Genomic DNA, 25,989 nt, shown 5'->3' on the forward strand with positions numbered 1-25,989 from the left:
AGTTTGACTTAAAATCTCCTCTTTTTGAAAATTTCCCTCTTGCTGGTACTCGCTATCTTCATTCAATACTTCCATATTGTCCTTCATTCTTGTGATTGCTGCCCTCATTCTTTTCATATCTTTTTTGAGTTCATCCTGTTGCTCTGCTACTTGCCTCAAAATATCCCTAATATATGCATCAAGTTCCATATCCTGCACTTCATTGCCCCTATCAAACTCACAAACATCATTATAAAGATCATAATAAGGGCTCAGAGAAGGATAAGAAGAATTATACAATCATCCCAATGGCCACCTTGACCACCAAACATATTACAAATATTCCACTCAAAGGATTGAGATTGTGCGCACAAATCGCTCCCAGAAATATTCTGACAATATTTCCACCAGTGAGGTCCTCCACAATATGGACAGAGATCATTAAAATAAGAATAACTATCATTCGAATAACTTTCATTCCAAGATGTCATATCAACAAAGATAGTAAATATTAAACAAAGATAAAAATTTAAAAGCTTGAGTAGAGAAAGAGAAAATATAATCTAGTAGACTAGTTAATTTCTAAGTCCCCGGCAACGACGCCAAAAACTTGTTGCTCCCAAACGCACATGCAAGTATACATGGTCAAGTAATATAGGATTGTAAGTCCAGATATCGTACCCAGAGGGACTTGTGATTAACTATTAACTAAATTAAACCAAACAATTAATCTATTCAAGTGAATTCTAACATATGAATATTTAACTAAATTAATCTAGAGTAGCAAATAAGGAGATTAAAGAAAGCAACAACAAGCTTAACAAAGAATTCAATGTGAGTGAATATTCTTGAGCTATGGGTTAGCTAACAATCCCGTTGAATTTTCCATTTAAATAGTCTAATTAATTTATCTGGTTTATTGGTTGACAGAGTTAATATTGCTCGTAGCCTTCTCCCGAAGTACAACTCGCCTATTCATGCTAATCTAATGCCTATATTCCTATGGAATTTGTAAATAACAAGAACACATTAACAATTTCTGTATAGTAACCAACCAAGGTGATTAGGTATATTCCTATCCTAACCGCAAATTCGCCCCCCTCAGAGTTAAGATCTTGCTCTACTCAATTTTATATGCAATCTAGAATTCCCTCTCCCGAGTTCAATCCTAGATTCGTAGAGAGTATTCAATTGGTGATTAAGTAATCAAATAATTAAGCACAAGATTGAATAAATAAATGATTGTGGTAAAATAATAAGAACAATTAAAGCTTCAAACTACAACGTTTATGTAGCACCCAAAACTCTAGAACTAATGAACTATGAAATTAAAGGAAGAGAAGAGAAGAGAAACTAGTTAGAAGCCTCCTCCAAGTGTGGTGTGTGTTCGCCCACATGAATTCTCCTTCAATGTATGTTGGATATCTCCAAAGTGGCATATTCGCCTAAAAAGTATGTTTTAGTCTTGCTTTTATATGTGTTGGGTAGGTTTTGGGCTGAAATAACCGTGTCCCAGGCGAATTTGGACAAGTTTCATGCCACCGGTGCCCTGCCTAGTGCCTAGCTCCCTCCATGGCGCTGCCAATTTGGAGTTTCTGTTTTTGGCGTCACAGGTAGGGCTAGGCGCTGCAAATTCCAATTTTTACTGTTTTCGTTCGTTTTGGCTCTAGTTTTGCACATTTCGCCCCCAGTTGTTCTCGGATCATTCATACAAATAAAAACACCTCAAATTAATGTAAATCAACACATTTTACATCCTAAATCCACGAAACAAAAGTAAAACATGAGGCGATATACATATAAATATATATACTTTAAACTAACATTAACCTTCTATCATGCACCTATACGATACTGACCTTGTAAGTGCGCCTATGCGACACTTCTCTCCTTTTTCCTCCAGCTTTTTCCTTCACTATCTATAGGTCTTTCTACAGATAGTAGGGGTATCTACCCTATGGCCATGTTTTATTCGGAGGAATAAAATAAAAATAGTCTTCTTTGTAAACACATATAGAGCTTGATAAATTGTCTCTCTAGACATCTATAGGTATACTGAAATTCTTTGCTCGGTACGTTTTTGAACTTAGGAGTATTGCTATGCCTTATTTCATAGATCCATTTATCCATCCGTATGACTCTACTGCACCTAGGTGGGTCATACAATACAATGACTCTTACTTTGATTTATCGTTACTGAGGTCTGCTACCGAACTCCAGGTTACTTATCCCATATGTCCTTTAATGATTCCTCGTTACTTGTTCATCTTAAGAATGGCGCTCTAATCTCACCTCATTCTTTGTGACTTGTGTCCATCCATTATTGATTCACCTCAATATTGATCTATCATCTGCCACTGCTAACTTGATCTCTTATGTAACACTGTCGCTAGGGCTCACCTCTCATTGGGGAAATCTGGAGTAATTAGATTGATCCACCTAGGGGTGATACTATACTTCCATAACTGTATTTTATAACATCCTAATATGACTCACCTCACATGGGTATTTTAATCCCGTATAATTTATGAAATCCTCTTTGATTCATTACTCAATCGAAGGCCCAAACATCATCCTTTATCTATCGCAATCACACCCTTATTTCACTACCAGAGCAGCATTCCATCTCTTCTAAATGCTACTAGTCATGGACTCATTTGAGGTCATCCAGGCTATACTAAGCTTTCTACAACTTAGAGAAACCATCATCTCTCTTGTTTACATGGGCTTAATCCTTAGGACTTATCCATTCTCGTCACCTTCTCACTTGCCTTTTCTTATCCTTACTCCTATCCTCCTAAAACCTTACCGCATTTCCATACTTTAGCTTGCGACCTACACATATCTACTTATACTACTCGCAACCTTCCTTAAACTTTCTTGCATTATAGATTTCCTTGTGTTATTCTGGAACATCAAGCAAGACATCACCTCATCTCTAACTCTTCTTTACTCTTTTGACTGGATCTCTCGGTACTTAGAAACCATAGGCTGGAAGGTATGCCACTAATGACATCACTGCCATTCCTGGATACTGAACCCCAATGCTTCTAGCCCTCTATCTGAAATATGGACTATTCATAACCTTCTGCATTTGAGTATCTCGTATTTTGTCCACCTTTACCTTACTTACCTTAAAGCCTCACATCACATCTTCTATCTATTTCATGACCTCCCCTCCACATAGGTATAATTCACATCCACATCTTGAACTTCTATTATAATACATGCACCTCTTTACACAATCTCGTGAGAGCTTCATACTAACTTCTTATGAGGTTGGGACACTTCTAACTGGCTTTATCGTAGAGCCATTATAGAATATGACTATTGTACTATCTTTCTTATACCCCTGATATTAAGAGTGATTCTACAATGTTCTAAATTATGATGTCTGTAACTTTCTGGGTCCAATAAACAGACTCCTAATTTACTTAGTTGATGTAACTCTTTAGTTTCCTTTTCCTTCTGATTAACTTTTATGTAGGCTTAAGCTATCTTTCGATCTATGGCTCATGGCATTTAGTTATTACTTTAGCCTTTTATGGACACTATGGAAAACCATGATATAATCTTCTAATGTTTCAATCCTTTGTCTATGACCTGGACTGAAATCCTTCTTTTAACTTATACCGGAGTTTTCTATGGCTGATCATTAATCGATTTCATTCAATTTCATCTTTCTTCAATCGTAAGCAATTACTTTTCCTAGTCCTTTTGCCCCCTTTTGCGTGCATACTTAGCTTATCTAAGTTCTCACGCATGCTGAAGTTTTTGTGCAACTCATATGGTCTCGAATATTACTTTTGGTTTTACTTCCCGCTCATTAGCCATGGTAGGTGTAACTTTCTTTTGGAGTGCATAATTTTGTAGTTAGACTACTGTTACACAAGAATTTCCTCTTTAGGTCACTATGCTTTGGTTGAAGCCTTCTTCCTTATTTTCTCAACTAGTCTTTCATTGTAGTACCTAGGGAAGACCCTCTGACTTTTGTAAAGCTGCGAGCTTATCACATCATATGCCTGACGGAATTAGCCTATCACATCGTATGCCTGATGGAATTTTTTATGTCCTTCCTTGCCTATAATTATCCATAGTTTCTTACTTCCACCCCATTGTGATTATAGGGTTGCTTCTGAACTTGATATTTTGACTGACTTCCTAGTGGCACTCTCTTTTATCTCCGTAGCACTCATATGGTACCTTTAACTACCCCAACTCCTATCTAAATATTTCTCAATGATCACGATGTCATAACTGCGAGGCTGAATTTACTATATTGGGTTTTACTATGTTTATCTTACACGATCTGCTGGTTTGTCTGTATCCTCTTGTCTAGCCATAACTAGGCTATTCCTGAATCAACTACTAGCTATTTGTGGGCCCATTCCTGTATTAATATTTTGCGTAATGTTTCTTGGGTTATTTTCTTTGTCTTAACTTACCTTCGCAGTGGCTCCTTATTAATCTATACCATCTTGGGCAGGAACCCTTACTTCTGCTCCTTGACTTCATGTTTGCATAATGCCCTGTAATTGTAGCATATACGTAGGAGGTGAATAAGTGTAATCTCATTCCTTTTTTATTTTTACCGCATTCTTCCTTTACCATTCCATGATTATTATAACCTTTTAATTCTGAATTCATGTCACATCACTCCATATTCTCCCTTTAGGGGAGTACTAAGAGTTGGAGCTATGACGACTTACCTATACATGTTTTACCTTTTCATATTTGGCGTCCTTTCACATCATCGATGACCCTTACTCGCCTTGCGGTAATCCTTATGTACCAAGGATAATAAAATTCCTTACTCACAAGGGTGACACTTAATATAACTGACACATATAGTCCCTTAATATTACTCTTGCTCACATTGCTTGCTTTAGGGAAGCGTCTTCCTGAATGAACATTCTCAGAATTTCTCATGAATCTTCTTCTGTTGTCCATTCTTTTATCGCCAAAATGCAATATGAAACTCTTATGATGTCAACCATTATCAAACCACTTAGTCCCTAGTTTATGTTTAGTTTATCTTGTTCACCAATCCATACTGATTTCTATTATTGTGGAGTCTAACGTTTCCTTCTCGTAATCATATTGGATTCACGAACTTATTTCTCGAAATGAGGATATGACTTTATGGCCTATACTATTTTGTTGTCCCAAGGCCTGACTCCTCTCGTCTTTTCCTTAACATGACTATATACTCTGTAATACTATTATCTTTGTGATCTACCATTGTCATCCATGTATGACATCTTACTCATAATGCTTCATTAACTCTCTTCTTATTTCCCGTTAAAATTAATGTCTATCACTTTATTCTGGAAACTCGAACAAGATATTCTTTTTCTTTTAGCTCCCCTTGCTCCATCTATTGGCTCTTCGGGTTGCCTAACATTCTTTCTCTACCAGGGACGGGAGCCACATTAAGGTAATATTTATCTAGAGTGGACAATAATAATATTATAGACTGCACCATCTGGATGTCTGGCAAGGAGATCTATTAGCATATTTGTACTATACTTCAGAAATATCAACTAACGCAAACAATCTATCCACCATTTTAGGTCATTCTATCCCCAGCAGGATCCTGATATGCGTCCTTCTCTTATACTACTTATGTTAGCTTCCATAGGGCATAAATGAGATGATTGTGACCAATTGTACATACCTCTGTTACAGTTGAAGGTAACTCAAAATGCTTATATTTCTCTGCCTGAACTGTAATACTGATAATCTTCATTAACTAGGTACCTCGTACCCTTCTTTACCTTGCTTCTTTTACTTGCTGAAACTTGTGTCTCCCTCTTTATTCCTTTTTACCATAAGAGTGGATAGGCATTCTTGCCTTTGGGATTCTTATCAAGAAGCTTACACATCTTAGTATACACATGATTTGTTGAATACACATGATTCTACAGCTATATCTCTTACTAACCGTCTTTCTGGATGTAGGTATCGTCGTACTATAAGTAAGATAGAGTTTAGGAAATTGAGTACTTACAACTGAGATCTACCACATAATCTAGAGTAAGAAGAAAGAAAGATAGTCCTACATGCCCTGTAGCCTCCTGCTTATAAGTGTGGTGCACGACACACCCATAAATAAGATTCTACTAGACACGGCTTGTAGACTCCCTATGATAGAACTGCTCTAATACCACTTTTGTCACGACCCAAACTGATGGGCCGCGACAGGCACCCGATACCTTACTCAACCGAGTACTAACATAACGTATCTTTTTGTATCATGCTATCATAGATAACTGAGCCGGAGAGGCTGCCATGAAATAGGTAGAATACAACATGTAATACTAACTTATACATAAGACATATGGCCCTCTAAGAAAAAAATAACCACTCGTACACTGAACATTGGCCGACAAGGCCATACAATCTTTTACGTACATGACATTTGTCTACAAGCCTCTAAGGATACATAATTGTCATAAAGGTTGGGACAGAGCCCCGACATACCAAACAATACACATCTAAATCATACTGACCAAACAAGCAACTCCAGAGCAAATAGAGTGCACCAACATCTTTCACTGAGCTGATCACCTGCTTGGAGGACTCTCGACCTGTCTATCGAGACCTGCGGGCATGAAACGCAACATCCCTAGACAAAGGAGACGTCAGTACAAATAATGTACCGAGTACGTAAGGAATGAAAATCAGTAAATAATAGACATGAGATAAACATAGAGTAAAAGACTCGACATGTACGTCTGCATAGCTCTGTAAATCATTACATTGTTATAATGTCCTGCATATACGTATAAATGACATACCATGCATAGGTATATACGTTCATAACATCATCAAGCCTCTAAGGGCATCCTATCATATCATCTCAGCCACTGTGGGCAACATCATCAACGTATACCATCTGATCAGGTGGTGGTGCGTATATAATACCGTAACCTTTTCCCATATTCCATATACATATAAGTACATATATATACACGTATATAACACCATTTGGTCATGGGTCAATATACATGTATAAATGAATAAAATGTATAAAAATATGTTAATAAGATCAATATACTTTTCGGATAAATTTTATCAACTACATGTTTTTCTGAGACCGATGAACAGATGATAGAACAATAAGACATGAGAATTCAAGAACATAGAAACCTCTAGTACTTCTATGAGTAGAGTCATTTATGGAAGTTGTGCATTTGTTCGTTTTGTTTGTGTTGTATAGATCATGCCAAAAAGAAAGAAGGGATAGCCTTAACATACCTGAATCAATTTTCTTGACAATCCCTCCAATACACGTTGATTGCGATAAAATATGTAATGGCGGATCGAAGTAGGGAAAAACCCGTATGATATTCCTGAGAAAGATTGTACCGTGCTCTCACCAAATTGTGTCTCACACTGTTGTAGCGTTATCAAAATTCATATGAAGTCATTTGAGAATTCCTCCATTTTAGTCTTTGCAAGCCGTATTAAATAAGAGACCCTTAGTTGGAAGTCTCTTAAGAGTGTATGCATTTCTTTTTTCAAATCACTTCCTTTATAAGCCATTTATTTAAAGTTGTTGGAAGATTATCCATGGCTTTAGCTTGCTAATCATATCTTCTAAATGGCATTCAAGTAAGAAACCAAATTAGGCAACTTATGTCCAATTCTCTAAGTTACACAAAGAAGAACGTGTAATCAAGGCAACCTCATGTCTTTTTGACTCATTATAGTTATTTTGCCACTTTGCTTTGTTTAATACCATGTGGCAACCCCAAAAGAATATCCTTATCCACATAATCCTTCTTAATAGCACAATTATCCCTACCATTAATCAATTATCCCCATAATTTAAGAATTATCTCAAATTACTTACAATACTACTTACTTTTAATACATTTTATACACCTTACTATTATGGTTATATGGTACGTTGTGTGCACTAGTCCATGAATACGGGGTATATACTTGGACCGTATTTTATCCCCAAATCGACAACCTTTAATGAAACTCATTTTCTTCTATTCTCTTACCTTCTCTCCTTCACGAATTTACTCATCATGTATTTGAAATAGCATAATGCTTATAATTTCAAGAAAATCTCATCCCCGAACTTACTTCGATTAACTTACGACGAAACTTTAACACACGAAAATGCGGGATGTAATATCTCATTTCTGAGCATCCATCAATTTACTTATGGCGTACTTTCACGTATGAAAACATGGGGTGTAACAGATGATCAGAGACTGCACAAGCAAACAACCACATGATCCAACCATAGATAGTGGGGCTCCCCCACGTAGCTTAAAGGTACAATAATATAACCCTGGAACCCACTAAGATTTCTTCTTCCCCATTGACATAAACTGAAAATCCAACAATACATTCCAAACGCGAAGTCATGTTGCATCCAAATAAATTCTGTGGACCTAGTCACTGTCCACCATGAATTCCCCAAATTGCTATAAACTTTCTTCAAGGCGTGTGGCTATCTTACTACAGAATCCATATGCTACTCTGCCACTCTCCCACTTTGGTTAAACCCTCTTCTTTAAGCAACTTCTTGACTTCTGCTTTTTATGCTTGACCTGCTAGTAAATTAACCACCGCGAAACACCTTCTGTTATGCCCTTCCTCATACTTCGCTGTCTGAATATTGCCCCAAATCAAATCCATACATGTAGCACCTGAACAAATGAGTTGCTACCAACTATAAACCTCCTAGAAGATCATCTTTCTCGAGCCATCAATATTAGAAATTCCAATTTGATTCTGAACCGCTACACCGCTATCTTTGACAACCGCTCCTCAGGCACCATTTCACAACACCTTACACTGAAGGCGAAAAATCAAAGAAGGCCATTACACCGACGAACCTTATTATGCCCCAACAAGAACGAAGACACCAACTAAAAATGAGAATCCCACCACACTAGAGAATATCAAGTCTTGCTACTCTATCGACTAAAGCTTGAGCATTCATAAATCGATTGTCTTTTCTCCACTGGATATAAATGTTGAACCCCTAAATCATGCACCGAGAAATCATCCTTTCGAGTCATTCACTGCCTCGACAGATAGACAAGCACCCTACCATGCACCAACAATGTGAGATAACACGTCCAAACATCATAGCAATCTACACACAACCTCGAAACCATTGAAAACACAACTACTGAACCGAAATGATAGAACATCATTCCCCAAGAAGACGATAATGACTTGCTCGAATGCGTAGGGAGAAACATCCTACTCCACGTCAGTAGTACCAATGCAACTCCTTGATGCTCAATCGACACGAGATCTCAACATCGTACGAGAATGAGTAGGAAGGAAATAAAGGAGCAAGCCTTAAATGAATCAAATCCACGATGAGGAATCAAGAAGGGAAGTGTTCTTAACATCCCTGTAGCCTCTCGAAGATAAGTACAGACGTCTCCATACTGATTCGCAAGACTCTACTAGACTTGCTCATGACTGGTGAGACCGAAGTGAACGTAATGCTCTGATACCATGTTGTCACGACCCAAAATCCATTGATGGTCGTGATGGAGCCTAACACCGCTGTAAGGCAAGCCAACAATAATTGAATAACTTGATTCATTTTACTATTATCATAATTTCCTTCAATTAAATAGTAAGAGATAGAATTTGACAGAGTAGATGATAATATGTTCACAACTACAATATTGAACAACCCATAAGCACCCCCAAAACCGGTGTCACAAGTGCATGAGCATCAGCTAAGAAATATAGTAAAAATACAATATCTGTCTGGAATACAATTAGACATGAAAGGATAAGTAACTCTGATGGAGACTCTGTGTGCTGCGAATTCGCAACATGGGATGCATCTCACCTAAGTCCCTGTAATAGCTGCGCCTCTACGCCCACAAGTTTACTAGACATATATGTACCTGCACAAAAATGTCCAGCAAGTGTAGTATGAGTACGTAAATCAACGCGTAACCTCGAAGAAGTAGTGCGGAGGGGTAGTCTTCGACACTTGCTATGGGCTAACAAAAAAATACCGATATTATACTTAAGCATGAATTGTATAAAAATAGTTGAAAACTCAATAACAAGAAGTAAGTAAACAAGTTTTTTACTAATATGAAATTTCCAAATTTATTTTCGTCATTTAACAGTTTATATCTCAAGCCAATAAAGCAATATCAGTCATTATTAGTTCCAAATATTTATCAAGCGTAAGTCATGCCGAGGTCGTACGGCCCGATCGAACATAAAATATTTAAACTGTGCACTGCCGAGGGTCGAACGACACGAACCATAGATGCATCTATCTCCTACCGAGGCATTCAGCCCACTCCACAAAAGGGAAAATACATTAAAACAACCAATTAAAGATTTATTAAGGGGCTAATATTAGAAATACCAATTCTCATCAAAGGTCAACTGACCCATCCAAAACTCAAGTAAAATGAAGTTTAACCTTTTAAAATTCCTTTATCAAGTTTCAATATGATTTAAGCAATTAAATTAACAAGTAGGGTGCAAACATTGCAAGTATAATATGATTTGGGTCCTAGACTACCCGAAAATAGGCATAATTAGTAGCTACGTATGAACTCTCATTACCTCGTGCATGTGTAGCCCCCACAAATAGAAGCACATATTAAATCAATTCACCTATGAGGTTAATTCGCTCTTACCAGGTTAGAAAAGTGACTTACCTCATCTTAAAGCCCACTTTCTGGGCACAATTTCGCTTTGAAGCCTCAACTTGGTGTCGTTTCCGAAACTAGTCAAACAACATGCAAATTAATCAAAAATATACCCCCAGTGCTTGAAAATTTACAATTTATATTCTCAACTCCGCTCGAAAAGTTGGTAGTGGGGCCAACGTCTCGGAACCCGACGAAACTCAGAAAATGCGACAACCCATTCCGATATGAGTTCAACCATACAAATTTTATCAAATTCGTATAACAACATTACCTCCAAAAAAATTTATTCTTGAAAAGTTTTGCAAAAATCTTGATTTCTTCCATTTTAATCCAAAATAAATGATTAATATAACCATATAACCATGAAGTATAATCACTTTCGGATATAGAACAGTTACCCCAATCCATATGGTAAAACTCGCCTAAAAATCGCTTCAATCCGAGCTCCATAGCTCCAAATATGTTAAAAATGGACGGAACCTCAAAATATACCTTCTGCCTTGGTATTTACTCTTCGTGATTGCGAAGCACAACTTTTTCAGCCCAAAATTTGCCCTTCGCGATCGCGGAAAATGCTTCACGATCATGAAGAAGAAGTGCCTAGGTCGTCCAAACAGCCTCTAGTATGATGATCATAACTGTTTGTACAAAACTTCAAATTGCAAATGGATTAACTTTTTTAAAACTAGACACCAGGTGCTACAACTTTCATGCTTTGTTCCTCTTCCAGTTCCATATAGATTACAAGATATAAGCTACCAAAGTCAGCCCTTGCAACACAAATTTCTTCTTCGAGATTTCCAAACTCTTCCCAGATAGGTTGTAGTGTACCAATCATAACATTTTCTACGTAACTCCAAATGCCAAATGGTTTGATTTTCTAAATACTAGACACAAATAGCTACAACTTTTATTTTTAGATCATCTCCAAATTCCTTATAGATTGCAAGATACAAGCTTCCAAAGTCGGGCCAGTGTAGTAGAAACTTTCCGCGATCGAATCACTGGCCGATTTCTCCCATTTTACTCATCGTTATCGTGAGCAATTACTTACGATTGCATAGAACACTGCTATAGCCAAAAACCAGCAGCTAAAAATGGCCTAGAAATGGTCCGAAACCACCTGGAAACTCACCCGAGCCCCTTGAGACCCCGTCTGGACATACCAATAAGTCTCAAAACATAACACGGACTTAGTCGAGGCCTCAAATCACATCAAACAACGCTAAAAACAGGAATCACACCCCAATTCAAGCCTAATAAAACTATGAAATTCCAACTTTTACATTCGATGCCGAAACTTATCAATTCAATTCCGATTGTCCTCAAATTTTGCACACAACTCATAATTGACATTACAGACCTACTCCCACTTCCTGAATCGGAATCCGACCCCGATATCAAAAAGTCCACTCCCGATCAAACTTCCAAAAACCTTCAACTTCCAACTTTCACCTAACGACCCCCCGAATGACCTACGGACCTCCAAATCCACATCCGGACGTTCTCCTAAGACCAGAATCACCATACGGGGCTACTCCTACTCTCGGAATCCCAAACGTACATCGATAATATTAAAATACACTTCAACCCAAACCTATGAAATTCTTCCAAAATGCTAAATTTCCATAATAAGCACCGAAATGCTCCTGGGTCACCCCAAATCCTGATCCGGACATACGCCCAAGTCCGAAATCATCATACAAGCCTATTGGAACTTTAAAATCCCGATTCCGAGGCCGTTTACTCTAAAGTCAAATGTTATTCATCTCTTCCAACTTAATGCTTCCGAAGTGAGAATTTTCTTTCTAAATCCACTCTGAACTTCCCGAAATTAAATTCCAACCACACGTACAATTCCTAATACCTGAAGCGAAGCTACTCAAGGCCTCAAACTGCCGTACGACGCGTTAGAGCTCAAAAGGACCAGTCGGGTTGTTACATTCTCTCCCACTTAAACTTACGTTTGTCCTCGAACATGCTAAGAACTGCTCCGGAGTTGTCCAAATCACTATTTAACACCTCGTGCACCTATCAGTGCTACCACAACCTAGTTGAGCACATTAGTTCAACCCTGTCTAAAGATCCTCCCCTTTATTTAGTCAAATAAGCCTTAGAGCCAAATTTTAACATTCGGAGTTCTCTACTTGGCCTGCTTTCAGCATACGAACACCATTTCAATCACTACATACTGCACCAAAACATGATTGTATACCCTTACTGAATTCACACAATGCACTACATAATCAACATGACCATAATAACATCCTGTGATAACAATGACTGCAATTCCACGAATCCAATGCCCACAACACACCTCATGACACATGTAAGTCATGTTTCAACTCTCGCAATTCTGCCACGACGGAAAAGATATGTAGAAATTCATGACCACCCACCGAGTCAACTAATTATTGAGTCTCTCCTCCTGACAAGAACCATTACCTCATTCTGAACTACATAATGATATTTGCTCTTTAATATGCCTTGTATAAATCAGATCGCACTGATCCAATGTTCAATAATCTCGTCTCATCTAGTACAAGCTACTCCGACAATAAGCCACCGCAAACACTATCCAAGATTTCATACGATGCCATCAATGTGCTCATAAGCTACACCTGGAATATGACACATAAGAAAAAATGAACTCAATAAAAGAAATATCCAGCCCATGTAACGAAAAAAACAGCCATCAAATACTATGAGCCTTTCTTAGAGGCAAGAAACAGGACACACAAAATAAATATCAGGGACCGTGCTTAAAATCTCACTATTGCGGCATGCAACCCGATCCAACATGACACTGTTGCAGCGTGCAACCACATCCAAACATGACAATGTTATGGCGTGCAACCCGATTCACACCACTTCATCAATAATCCACCGATCGAATCAATATACCTGTGGCAGCGTACCACCCGACCCGCACATAACAATCAAGAGTGAACACACATCAAGCCATAGTGCTTATACTCACAAAATGTCTGAATATCAACCACAAGCACACCAACTGCATAATACAAATCATGGGGAGACAGATAGTGCCATACGCTACGATGCTCAAGCACAACTAAGGTGCAATATGTGATCTGCATCTCGAGAGCCATTCTGCTCACATAACACCACCGCTATGCGGGATCTCAACACATGTGTGAATAATCAAGCTATCTCACAAACCACATGGCACAATAAAGTATTACATGAAATAGCTGACGATGAAAATATCATCCAATTTCTGAATACTCATCTATAAGAAATGGTATGCTGAATTAACACACTCGGCTTGCTTTAGAGCACATATCCACATTTAGACCCATCGTCGGACCTCAAGTCGATTCTGATCATACCGTACTTGGCTAGTAATCTTTCAAGGATCCACAATAATCTTTTTCCATGACACTTAAGAACAACCTTCAAATCCGAAACAAACTCACATGGTCCACAACCCATGGAATAGAATGCCTCTCAGGCATAAACTCTCGCATTTACGATATTACCATAACCTCCATACTTGGTTTCAATCTTTAACAATCAAGTGACTAACATGTCACATTTATACGAATCTCCCTGTTGGGCACACTCCCACGACCTTCCGCTCAGGTGGAAAAGTTCGCACATCCATACCACCAACCGTTCTAATTCTATAAAGCGAATAAAAAATCTACAAGTCAATACACAAAGTCTCTTCCACAGAACATCATTCTCATGTGACATTAAAGAAAAATGCCAGCTTACTCTGAACATCAGAATTCACTCCTACTCATCCAAGCTCATAACATTCTATCAACACCGAACCGCAATCTTGACCTTCAACTTCCTGTCCCAAAGTCGCTCACTACACCTATCCTGCAGCTATATGATAACACATGTATTCACCATAACCCTTGAACTACTAGTGGAGTAACTCACTTTATTGGCTAGAAAACTTTCACTTAGCTCATTTAGATGAACCAATGCAACACACAACTAAATTCTCAAACCGCAAAAATTACAAACCTCATGTCGTGATCTAAACTGCCATAACTCTTCCGGAATCCCTTTACACAACAAAGCCATTCGAATCGAATACCTCCCAAATAAATCAAGTTGTGGGGGCGCTCAAGCCCAAGTGTACAATCACAAACTACATGTATAACTTCACGTAGAAGAAACTGATCCCTACCACGATCGTGCTGATTTAACCATTACAAAATGAGCCACAACTTCCAATTTACTCGGGACTTGCCCTAGAAATAATAATAGCTCAATTAAAAATATAACGAAACCGAACAACACTCATCCCGAGTGACCCAATCCACGAGACCACATCGTCTCAGAACCCATGAACCAACTCATATTCTCCTTACGCGCACAGTAACATCACGAACTGGTACACCCCTTTTGCAAGACCTTCCTCAAATTCGAAGCTATTTCTTCCATTCCTCCAATACTGCACGGCATAACCAATGATAAGATAAATCATTCCAAGTCCTTAGGCACTGCACTTAAATTCTTGAATCCACTAGGACCACTATTGAGAGTCAGCCACTCTAGCGTGGCCTCGAATATAAGACAAACTCTAGGGCTCTGCCAGCACGTGAACACCCTATCAAAGAAGCACCCGACTGAATTCTTTTCCTTGTACATTACACTTACAAGAAGCATAAACTCTGAGTCTTCCCAAAACCTGAACATAAATCAATAAGATACAAATATAACATGCATTCCTCAAATTCTTTGCTCGAATTACCCCTAATGTTTTTATTTCCTTAGCTATAATAACCTACTAATACACCGATGACCAGGGATCGCACAAGAAGACAACAACATGATCCAACTTTAGATGGTGGGGCTCACCCACTTAGCTTGAAGCTACAATTACATAACACTGGAACCCACCAATATTTCTTTTTTCCCATTGACATCAACTGAAAATCAACAATACATTCCAAACTCGAAGTCATGTTGTATCCAAATAAATTTCGTGGACCTAGTCACTGTCCACCATAAATTCCCCAAATTGCTCTAAGCTTTCCTCAAGGTGTGAGGCTATCCTACCACAGAACCCATATGCTACTCTACCACTCTCCCACTTTGGTTAAACCCTCTTCTTTAAGCAACTTCTCTACTTCCGCTTTTTATACCTGACATGCTAGTAATTCAACCACCGCGAAACGTCTTCCGCCATGCCCTTCCTCATACTTCGGTGCCCGAATATTGCCCCAAATCAAATCCATACCTGTAGCACCTGAACAAATGAGTCGCTACCAACTCTAAACCTCCTAGAAAATCATCTTTCTTGAGCCATTAATATTAGAAATACCAATTCGATTCTAAACCGCTACACACTGCTATCTCTAACAAACGCTCGTCAGGCACCATTTCACAACACCCTGCACCGAAGGTCAAAAATCAATGAAGGCCATAACACCGACGAAACTTAATATGTTCCAACAAGAATGAAGACACCACATCAAAATTAGAATCCCACCATACTTGGGAATATCAAGTCTTGCTACTCTATCAACTAAAGCCTGAGCATTCATAGACCGATTGTCTTTCATCCACTAGATTTAAATGTTGAACCCCTAAATCATGCACTGAGAAATCCTTCTTTCAAGTCATTCACTACCTCGACACATAGATAAGCACCCTACCATTTCACCAATAATGTGAGATAACACGTCGGAACACCATAGCAATCTGCACACAGCATTAAAACCATTAAAAACATAACTATTGAGCCGAAATGACAGAATATCCTTCCGCAATAAGACGATAATGACTTGCTCGAATGCGCATGGAGAAACATCCTGCCACACATCAGTTGTACCAATGCAACTCCTCGATGCTCAATCGACACGAGTGCTCAACATCATATGAGAATGAGTAAGAAGGAAATAAAGGCATAATCCTTAAAGGAATCAAATTGCACGATGAGGGGGGAAGTGTTCCTAACAGCCTTGTAGCCTCTCGAAGATAAGTATAGACATCTCTGTACCAATCCGGAAGATTCTACTAGACTTGCTCATGACTCATGAGACCCAAGTGAACCTAATGATGTGATACCATGTTGTCACGAGCTAAATCCATTAAAGGTCGTGATGGTACCTCACACCGCTGTTAGGCAAGACAACAATAATTGATTAACTTGATTACTCATTTTAGTATTTTGATATCATAAGTTCCTTCAATTAAATAGTAAGAGATAGAATTTTACAGAGTAGATGATAATGTTTTCACAACTATAATATTGAACAACCCATAAGCGCCCCAAAACTTGGTGTCACAAGTACATAAGCATCAACTAGGAAATATAATAAAAATACAACGTCTGTCTGGAATACAATTAGACAGGAGAGAGTAAATAACTCGGATGGAGAGTCTGTGTGTTGCGAATTTGCAACATGGGATGTAGCTCACCTAAGTCCCCGCAATAGCAGCGCCTCTACGCCCACAAGTCTACTAGACATATATTTACCTGCACAAACATTGTAGCAAGTGTAGTATAAGTACGCAAATCAAGGCGTACCCAGTAAGTATCTAGTCTAACCTCGAAGAAGTATTGATGAGGGGTCGACTTCGACACTTAATATGAGCTAACAATAAAATACCGATATTATACTTAAGCATGGATTGTATAAAAACAGCTGAAAACTCAATAACAAAAAGTAAGTAAACAAGTCTTTTACTAATAGGAAATTTCCAAATTTATTTTCCTCATTTAACAGTTTATATCAAGACAATGAAGCAATATAAGCCATTATTAGTTCCAAAGATTTATCATGCGCAAGTCATACTGAGGTCGTACGGCATGATCTAACATAAAATATTTAAATTGTGTACTATCGAGGATCGAACGGCACAAACCATAGATGCATCTATCTGCTACCGAGGCGGGCGACCCACTCCACAAAAGAGAAAATAAATTAAAACAACCAATTCAAAATTTATTAAGGGGCTAATATTCAAAGAAATACCAATTCTCATCAACAGTCAAGTGACCCATCCAAAGCTCAAGTAAAATGAAGTTTAACCTTTTAAAATTCCTTTATCAAGTTTCAATATGATTTAATCAATTAAATTAACAAGTAGGATGCAAACATCGCAAGTATAACATGATTTGGGTCCTAGACTACCCGGACATAGGCATGATTAGTAGCTATATACGGACTCTCGTCACCTCATGCATGTGTATACCCCACAGATAGAAGCACAGATTATATCAATTCACATATGGGGTTAATTCCCTCTTACAAGGTTAGAAAAAATACTTATCTCATCTTAAAACCCAATTTCTGGTCACAATTTTGCTCTAAAGCCTCAACTTGGTGCCGTTCAATCCGAAACTAGTAGATCAACATGCAAATTAATCAAAAATATACTCCAATGCTTGAAATTTAATAATTTATAAAAAATTCCAACTCCGCTCGAAAATTTATCAGTGAGGCCCACGTCTCGGAACCCGGCGAAACTCAAACATTCGACAACCCATTCTAATATGAGTTCAACCGTACCAATTTTATCAAATTCCAATAATAACTTGACCTCTAAATCTTATATTTTTGTTCTTGAAAAGTTTTGCAAAAATATTGATTTCTTCCATTTAAATCTAAAATAAATGATGAATATAACCATAGAATTATGAAGTATAATCACTTTCGGATATAGAACACATACGTCAATCCATATGGTGAAAATCGCCTAAAATATCGCTTCGATCCGAGCTCCATAGCTCCAAATATGTTAAAAATGGCCGAAACCTCGAAATATAGCTTCTGCCCAGGTATTGACTCTACACGATCGCGGAAAATGCTTTGCGCTCATGAAGAACAACTTTTCTTAGCCAAAAATTTGCGCTTCACGATTGCGAAAAGTTTTCCCGATCGCGAAGAACAAGTGCCCAGGTCTTCTAGACAGCCTCTAGTGTGATGGTAATAACATTTTGTAAAAAACTCCAAATTTGTAACATTTTGTAAAAAACCCCGAAACTCACCCGAGCCCCTTGGGACCCCGTCCGAACGTACCAACAAGTCTCAAAACATAACACGCACTTAGTCGAGGCCTCAAATCACATCAAAAATGCTAAAAACACGAACCACACCCCCAATTCAAGCCTAATGAAATTAAGAAATTCCAACTTCTACATTCGATATCGAAACCTATCAGATCAATTCCAATTGACCTCAAAAGCACACAAGTCATAATTGACATTACGGACCTACTCCCACTTCTGGAATGGAAATCTGACCCCTATTACAAAAAGTCCACTCCCGGTTAAACATCCAAAAATCTTCAACTTCCAACTTTTGCCAAACGACCACGGAATGACTTACGGACCTCCAAATCCACATCCGGACGCGCTTCTAAGACCAGAATCACCATACGGAGATATTCCCACTCCCGGAATCCCAAACGGACGTCGATAATATTAAAATACACTTCAACCCAAACTTATGAAATTCTTCCAAACTGCTAACTTTCCATAATAAGCACCCGAATGCTCCTGGATCAACCCAAAACCCGATCCAGATATACGCCCAAGTCCAAAATCATCATATGAACCTATTGGAACTTTCATTCCCGATTCTGAGGTCGTTTACTCAAAAGTCAAACTTTATTCAACTCTTCCACCTTAAAGCTTCCAAAATGAGACTTTTCTTTCAATCAAATCCGAACTTCTCGAAATTCAATTCCGATCACACGTACAAGTCATAATACTTGAAGTGAAGCTACCTAAGGCCTCAAACCGCTATACAATACGTTAGAGCTGAAAATGACTGATCGGGTCGTTACAAGTATTTACATCTAGTTGATGCAAAAAAAAAGGTACTCAAATACAACGTGATACCCAAATGGTATATCTGTATACCTGATTGGTATATAGTTCTACTGCACTAATATACTAGAACCAAATTCTTTGTAGAATAGAACTTGTGCAGCAATGCAAAGTTTGCACATAATTCCTTAGATTCAACTACAACTTAAAATTGATCTCAATACAATGTCACGCCCAACCTCGGGAGGCGCGACCGGCGCTCAATCGAGTAAATCCCAACTGAGCAAGCCTTACTCATTCATTTCTACCCAATTCAATATGGTTAAGGGAACCATGCTTTCGTTTATTTAGATAAAAGCAAAATCGAACATTCGCATTATTATTCCATTTTCATGTCACAAACCTAAACCCATGGTTAAGTTTCAAGATTTCATACAGTTATAGTTTAGAAGAACTAGAGTACAAAGTTACAACATTGTTCATTGACTCATCCAACAACCGTACATTACCCACACAAACGTCTACGGAGCCTCTAAGGATACAAAGGACAATAATAACAACACCGGCGACAAGGCCCTGCTATACCTCAAAAGTGGATATCTATAACCAAAATATGTACAACATAACCCCTTAAAGGAGAAAGGGGCTCACCAAGACTTTGAGAGGAGGATACTCCGCTACGCGCGATCGGCACTATCCGCTATAGAGATACCTACATTCATTTAAAATGTAGCGCCCCCGGCAAAAGGGACGTTAGTACCATGGAATAGTACTAGTATGTATAACTAAACACCATCCAGTTAGAAAGAACAACCACACAAGAGTACAAGGAAATCATAAGAACAACAAAGCTTCAAATGAGCACCACGTCAACAATATAAGATATTCACATAGTTTTAACATAATTTCTAAAATTTGTAGATTGGGGCATTCCATATCGTTGCATCATCATCCACATTACCATCGCTTCCTTGAGCAGAGTTCGATCACGGCCCGATCGGCTAAGCCGTCTTACTAAGACGTTACCCTTATTTCATTCTCACTTTCCAGTTTCAATTATCAATACATTACCACCATGTGTGTATAACACGGCGTACGATCACGGCCCGATCGGCTAAGCCGTCTTACCAAGACGTTACCCTTATTTCATTCTCACTTCAATCTTTGGTTTCACATGTATTAGTTCCTCGGCACTTGGGGCCACAATTACCACGTTCCATAACTCATTTCACATTATTCCTATTTTCAACATTTACCTTGCCATTTAAGATCATAGGCACATACAAAAGCAGTTTAAGTTATAAGCATATAGAGGAATTCATCTAGTTCGGCATATTAATCACTATGTAACCTTGACTTGACATTTACACATTTAGCACATAGCTCATGTTTTCCACACATCCTCAATTTACAACGAATAACACATTACACACATAGAGAAACATCTTCCACATACATTTTCACAACATTAATTCATTTGACATAATAAGTACCACATCAATCAAATTTCAGACTTACAACATTTGGACGGGCAACATGGAGGCTCAATTTCTAAGAGGAGGGGGTTTTAGCAATACATACCTCAATAGAGCTTTCCTTAAATCCGTATAAAAAAATTCCGGAATTCCCTAGCAACTTTGATCTCTTAGTGTGAAGACCTAACAATTTCACTTGACAATTTTCAAAGATTTGGGGCAAGAATTAAGTAGGGACTTGATGAAGATCGCTCCCTCTCTCTCTCTCTCTCGAACTTCCTCTCTCACTCTAAATGCAATGATATAACAGAAAAATGGTCTAATGGGTGTTTTTTAATGGAATGGGATTGGGTTTTAAAAGTTAGAAAATAGGAGCCTCGACACGATTTGCGATCGCATATGCGATCTCATAATGGACATGCGGCTCGCAAAATGGACAGCAAAAATGGTCCCAAAACCTGGACAAACTGTATGGGTATGCGACAAAAATGCGGTTCGCATACCTGTTCTGCGTTCGCATAATGCACCGCAGAACTGCCCTTCACAAAAATTCCAAGGGGATTATGCGATGACTATGCGGCCCGCATATTGATTATGCGATCGCATAATTGGCCACATAGTTGACCTCAAATTAACCATCACACTAACTGACTCTGCAACGACTATGCCGTCCGCATACCTATTATGCGACCGCATAATGGACCGCAGATGATCCTAACTTGGCACCACGGGATTCAGATTTTTGAGTAGAAATTTTCACGGGCCTTACATACAAATCCATAACCAATTCTCTTTCTAAAAATATTTCTTCTCATTCAAATAAATATGATTTCCAAAATGAAAACAAATTGAAGATAGATTCCAACATTAAAACGGTTATAACAACATATTGTACTATTATAATTGTATTCCTAAAACACACTTTTAAAAGCTAGCATTTTTACAATCTAATAATGCAAAATACCATACTTCACCAAAACCTATTAAAATCATGCAAAGTTTTCATGCTACGATTAACTAAAAGAAAAAAGATACCTATACTACTTCTTGCGCTTTTCTCCATGAGTTTTTTTTGTTAATACTGAAGCCTCAGATTCTCTTGATTTAGTATGCAACTGCTTGTTCCTCCCATAGTGACACAACAGTATACCAAACCTGGCTCGAAGACCATCCACATCAAAATAGGCAACAAGGATTGGAAGACCTTCAATAATGTACTCAACAAAACATGCAACATATATTCCACAATCTCGAAAATAAAACAAATGTATAAAATATAAAAATTGATTAGTATTGAAAAATGTTAATATGAATGAGTAAAACAAAGTAAAAAATTAACTTTTCTTACGAATTTTGCTGTGTCGACGTATGGCCGACATATTTCCTTATTTGACCTTAGCCCCCTGTTGGCATTTCCTGACTCCTTTGCTAGTAACCTTCTTGGATAAACTGAGCCCGAGGCGGGCTCCAAAGTGGTCATCAATAAACTGACCCTAATTTTTGATTGGTACCTGCTATGCACATCCGCCCAAGTCACGGCGGGATACTCGATCAAGTTTTGCTTCAACTGCTTCGAAGCTATCGAACTTCGTTCATTCAACCCCTGAGTGAAGGGTTGTATGGCCCAGTCATCGGAGACTAGTGGTAATTCCATTCGTTCTGACTAGAAATAGGACACAAACTCTCTCAACATCTCGTTCTCCCTTTTGCTTTATTTTTAATACATCGGACTTCCTTGTTGTAGCCTTTATGGCACCGGCGTGTGCCTTTACAAATGAGTCAGCCAACATGGCAAATAAATCAATAGATTTCGGGGGTAAGTTATGGTACCAAATCATGGCACCTTTAGACAAAGTTTCCCCAAACATTTTTAGCAAAACAGACTAAATCTAATCGTCTTCCAAATCATTTCCTTTTTTGCCACAAGTATATGTGGTGATGTGCACGTTGGGATCAGTTGTTCTGATGTATTTTGGGATATCTGGAATCCAAAACTTCTTCGGGATGGGCTTCAGAGCCGCACTCTAGGGGAATGGTTTTTGCACGAACTTCTTCGAGTCCAATCCTTTCAAAATGGGAGGTGCTCCTAGTATCTGGTCGACTATAGAGTTGTATGTCTCCACTTTTTTATCATTTTCTACAATCTTCTTTTCTCCGGTCTCGATCCTTTTAGCGAGATCTTCAAGCATTCTCATAACCGCGGGGTCAATCCCCGAGCCGCTTTCAGCAGGCCTTTCAAGCACTGGTTCAGCACGCTGAGTGTTCTCTGGTTCGGCTGTGTTTGGAGTTCGATTCTGACTCTGAAGTTGAGCAATGGCAACTTGTTGAGCTTGCAGCATCTCGAATATCACTTGGAGGCTGACTCCCCCTTCTTCCATTCATGGCATTCCTTCGTCCCCTGGCCGGGCTTCCCTATGTGCATTCCTTACGGGGTCGGTGCCTGTGTCTGTGTTTAGAGCATTATATGAACTGATATCAACTGGCTCCATATTTGGCACTCCCTCAGGGTTTATGGGTGATACACGGACCCCTATACTGCTATTTTCTCTGAGTCACTCACTGTCATGGCAGGTGCGTTTTGTGTGCTAGACATATCTTATCCTGAAATCAAAGAATCTTTGACAAGAAAAAGTGTAAAGAATAATGTGTGTTATTAGAAAACTAGTACTAAAATATCAGTATTATCTTTAGCCGCACGGTGGGCACCAAACTGTTTACCTCGAAAAATGTGAGTAACAATTAAAGATAGTTTGTTGTTTTAAAGATATGTGATTTATTCCAATACTAATGAATATTTAAGTAATATTAGGTTTAAGTTAGAAGAATTGATGAACCAAACTAGTGTTGCTGGAGCAGTGGGGGACTTGAGTTCAATAATCTCGGGGGCCTCGAGGTGAGCTAAGAACCAATAAAGTATGAACAATAAAGTAAAAATAACAAAGCTGAAGAACAATTGTTGAGCACGGTAAACGAGAAACGAAGAGTAGAATATTTTATTGCAGTGAATGAGATATCTTTTACAAAGATTGGGGTCCCCTTTATATAGAAGGAGAAAACCCTAATATGGTACATTTCCAATTATGGTAAAGAACAGTTGTATAACAACCTAGTAAGGACTTGTACTATTTCGTACAAATCTTATTGCTTAATTTATACCCTGACCCACGTGTTCTTAGGGAATTCCCGCTCTTTCTTGAGTGTCATAAAAAATGTACTGCCCTCGAGGCAGATCATGGCGGGTCTTCGATTTGCTCCCCTGAGGTATGCATTTTCCCGCCAGATCTAGTCTTTATTTCGTGCTACCCCGAACTCGAGCCCGGAGTTCTATTTAGCCCTCAAAATCGAGCTCTCCGAACTTGACCGTATACAATGATACTTGTCATTTTAAATAAAAAACAAGTGAAATATAACCCAATACAAGCTTTTAAATCATCTATATCAACCCAATCTTTTTGGATAAAATCATACAAAATCATTCTCATTTGCTTTAGGTCATTGAAATCACTTTCGGCTCCTAAGGCCTAAGCATAAGAAAATCATCCTTACTTTTCACCGGAGTTCTATACCGTCACCGACATAAGAAGGTCAACTAGGTTATGTACCTAGTGGCAAGTATCATATACCTTTATTGCTCAGGTCGTCTCATCGTAGTAGCGTACAAATCGACTCAGCTCTGCTAATAATAGCACAAAACAGTACCATCTCAAGGGAGAGCACTCTGACGTAGTCTATACCACACAGTGGCCATCTAAGCCTACACCGGTACATGTAGTTTCATGATGATGAACACAAGATTTCCGAAGTTAATCTTGGTGAACAAAAGTAACTCCCAAATTATTTGATACTCAAAAATAAATTCATAGCATAGTAGCTTCAAATGACCTATTTTTATCAAATCATAGCATTTATAGAAAATCTAAATCATTTGAACAAAATTAAATAAACAACCTTTTATATATTAAAGCATTTAGCAATTTAACATCAATCTTTAAAAGATACCACAAGTGCTATTCTGCTCATCAATTTCCAAAAGAAATACTTTCCATGAAAACTTATCTTTAGCACTCAAATATGTATACTCTTGTCAATACGTATGTTTTGATAAAAACTTATAACATTTACCTTAAGTGTCACTTTTCCAACAAGATTTAAAATAAAATTTTATAAACAACATGACGCTACATATGCAACATAATAATTTAGTACATGGAGATATCCGAACTTGTTTGTCTCCACAAGCACGAAAGCACATCTGCAAACAACTTAAGTATTTACTCAAAATATGCTTTTAGAGAAAGTCCCTCAAGAAGAGTAAGTTTTAATCAACTTACCTCGCCTTCACTTTATTAACATTCACAAGCTTTCCATCTTGTTCTATCATTCCAACCTTGATTAAAATGCTCAAACATCACCAACAAGTCGATATCTACAATTAGATATCCCAATTATATCAAAATATGACCTAAAATATTGACCAATAGCCATTTATAACTTATATGTTGACTACAAACCTCCAACAACTCAAATTGCCGAATAGGTTCACTTACTAGCATATTAAACTCCACTCTTATCAATTAATACCCATTTGAAGTCATCAATAATACTACATTAATTCTCCAATACTGCCAAATTACTACTCATCGACTTCATTAACCAACATTTCCAAAATATTCAATTTGGTGATTACTTAGTTTAACACATTCAATTTAGTTAGAAAATGATTCCATAGGTTCATCGCATACTTTAATTTCAATTCTAAGAACACTCTTCATCTTCCCCATTTTCTCAAAAACACTATTCATGACATGAACTAGGGTTTGTGAATTCAATTATCCAACCATAACAACTTGAAACAAATATTATAACTACTCTCACTGACTCATAAAAAATGAGTTTGAAGCATCAGGAATACATTCTTGAAGCTTTTCCCCCAAAATACAATATTTGGAAAATTTGGTGTTTTTGAACAACTTGAAAGATATCTAGGGATTTCAAAGATAGAATGATGTTCATACTCGTGTTAATAGGATATTTTTAACTTAAAATATCCATAAAAACTCACCTTGTATTCTTAAGTGTCACGACCCAAAATCCACTAGTC

The sequence above is a fragment of the Nicotiana tabacum genome, chromosome 6 (assembly GCF_000715075.1).
Source record: "Nicotiana tabacum cultivar K326 chromosome 6, ASM71507v2, whole genome shotgun sequence".
Classification (NCBI taxonomy): domain Eukaryota; kingdom Viridiplantae; phylum Streptophyta; class Magnoliopsida; order Solanales; family Solanaceae; genus Nicotiana; species Nicotiana tabacum.